This window comes from Ooceraea biroi, chromosome 8, assembly GCF_003672135.1.
Source record: "Ooceraea biroi isolate clonal line C1 chromosome 8, Obir_v5.4, whole genome shotgun sequence".
In the NCBI taxonomy this organism is placed as follows: domain Eukaryota; kingdom Metazoa; phylum Arthropoda; class Insecta; order Hymenoptera; family Formicidae; genus Ooceraea; species Ooceraea biroi.
In genome coordinates this window covers 1211714-1214299 of record NC_039513.1, presented here as the reverse complement: position 1 = coordinate 1214299, position 2586 = coordinate 1211714, and the positions used below count along the sequence as shown (strand labels likewise).

Here is a 2586-nt window from a genome sequence, read left to right as displayed (position 1 = left end):
TGCTTTGCGTGGACAGTTGAAAATTCGTGCGAAATCATTAAACTTTTTTGTTAGTAACTTTTTAATAAACAACGAGCGACGGCTAAAACCTTTTGAAGGTCACTCAGGAATGTGTTCTCTATAATACATGTCAAGGTCAAGGTCATCGGAGACTGCTCCCCTTTTCTTCAGGTTTACCCCGCTTTTATACCATGCATATTTAAATACATTTCTAAATCTTGGTGATGAAAATTGAAAATGTGTTAATGATTGTAATTTTAAAATGGCATCTCGCGAATGAAGGTTAATTTCTAAATCTAGAAGTATGACAATATCCAAAAAATGTTTTATAAAATTTTTCCACAAGCGAAAACCATACACATCTAATGGTTGTATTCGACCCGTTGTCCCTGCTGGTATAGTTAGAAAAAATGCATCTTCAGCAGATTCTGGTTTATTTCTTGCAATTACATTTGGACAATGTCCACTCCAAGAATCCAGTAACAAAACCGATTTAGAACCAATATTTGGAAAATAAACTTCTCTTAACCAAATCTCAAAATGATGTGATGTTAATTTTCCAGATTGAGAAGCCATAACATAAATATTGTTTTCTCTAAACATTACTTCTTGTACTCTCGGACCGAATGATTCAGTGCGTTCTTTTAAAACAATAAAAAGAGGCGATAATAATCTACCATCAGCTGAAATTGTCGGTTGTATAGTGTAACTATGTGTAGTTGCCGATATCGACTGTGCCGTGCACTCAACCTTTTTTGTACCTTGGATTGCTAAAGAACGACCAGAGTGAAATTCTAATTGAAATCTGCTTTGATCTGAATTATAAACATTTTCAAGTCCATAGCGCGTAATATAATCTTTAACATTGTCAATAAACCTATTGCTTTCGGTTATCAGATTTTCTTTTGATTGCAAAGTCTTTTTTGTAACAAATTTTGTAATTTTTCGGGAAACAATATTATGTGCTAGCTTAAATCTTTTTACCCATCCAATTGATGCTGTAAATCCTGGTGCATTTATTTCCTGTTGCGCTTTCAGGGCTTATCGAGTAATATCAGTGTCGTGAATAATTACTCCTTTCTCAAGACCTTCTTTGAATTTCTCTAATGTATATGATGCAATTTCTTTCAGCTTCTGCAATCTAGTTCCACCTCTATTCACTTGTTCTTGCCATCTTCGTAATTGGCGTAAGGATGTAACTTTCCGAAATCTATGTTTCACAGACTCGAGAGGTTTTGTCTTAATTGAATTAACAGGTTTCCAAAACTCAACAGCATTTCTTTTATATTCAATTGGAATATCATCATTTACACATATCATTTCCTTTACATATGTTATTTCGTTTTCATTTTCTTCTTCCTCTGCTATTGGTTCTGTTTCAGGTATATCAAATGAATTTTCAAAATCAAGAGAATCTTCTTCTTCAATTTCGTATTTATCCTCGTACATTTTTTGCAGCATGTTTTCTATTTTCTCTTTTACTTCCATTTCCTCATTTGTAACAGGAGTTTGTGGCAAATTAAAAGTAGCAGCACTAAACAGCAGTATTATGACGTTTCTCGGATTGAATTGCATTTTGCTTTAAAAATTATACATAATAAATTACGTACATACATGCATACATGTTTAAAACATAATTAATAATCGTGCTTAAAGAATAGTAACACATTTTATTGTATTTACATTATAATACGGCATTTAAATAAATATTTTATTTTATTCTCATTTTAATAACAAGCATACATAGTATTGTGCACCTTTTTTAAAATCTTTGTTTTTCAAGGGAGGTCTGTTTCAATAAAGAAGTTGAATAATGTAATACATAAACGTGTGCGTATTTTCTACATATTTTCTACAAAAGATCCGAAGTACCAAGAAATATCTTTGCTATACTGTAAGAAAAACATGACTAATATAAATTTATATTATATTTGACAAAAAATAATAAAATTGTAAAATTGTAAAAAAAACATATAAAGATTAGTAGACATTTTCAAAATATCAATACGTACCTACTACTCGTAGCTATTAATAATTCACACTGATAATAGTACACGATAAGACAGTGTAACGTACTAGAGTGACGCTAGCAAAGTGACGGCATTTTATACTACTGCTCAAATGATATATATATACATATATATATATATATGTCTACATTATCTATTTCATATCACTTACAACGTTCTTGTATTGTTCTATTACAATTCAATTTTTCCACCTATATCATCTTTTCCGCAGATTTTAAATTAAAGTTATAGAAATAGCTGCGATCTATGATGTCTTAAGATATTAATATCATTTCTACCTAAAACAATAAGTAAGAAATAAGTGCAACATGTAATGTATACATCTATCCGTCTATTGTTATTAATGAAGGAAGCATCTAAAATTAGTTTGTCTCGCCGCATAGTAATCTGTTACACGACGCATTCAACTTGACTTTTGACATATTAAAGTTCTCTTTTGTTCGTTACAAAATATGTTTTACCAGTTATGATGTAGTTATCTGTTATTAAGAGAAGATGCGGACAAAATGTGTTGCGTAAAGAAATCGGTCACATGGACGGGCACAAATAGCGTATA

At 30.9% G+C, this 2586-nt stretch overlaps 1 long non-coding RNA gene across 1 annotated transcript; it reads right to left on the bottom strand.

Moving 5' to 3' along the window:
- Positions 1-1697: 1697 nt before the first annotated feature.
- Positions 1698-2105, bottom strand: LOC113562362. Its single transcript, XR_003406881.1, has 2 exons — positions 2013-2105; positions 1698-1892 (listed from the first exon to the last, which is right to left on the bottom strand). It is a non-coding gene; the product is annotated as an uncharacterized LOC113562362 (long non-coding RNA).
- Positions 2106-2586: the final 481 nt, after the last annotated feature.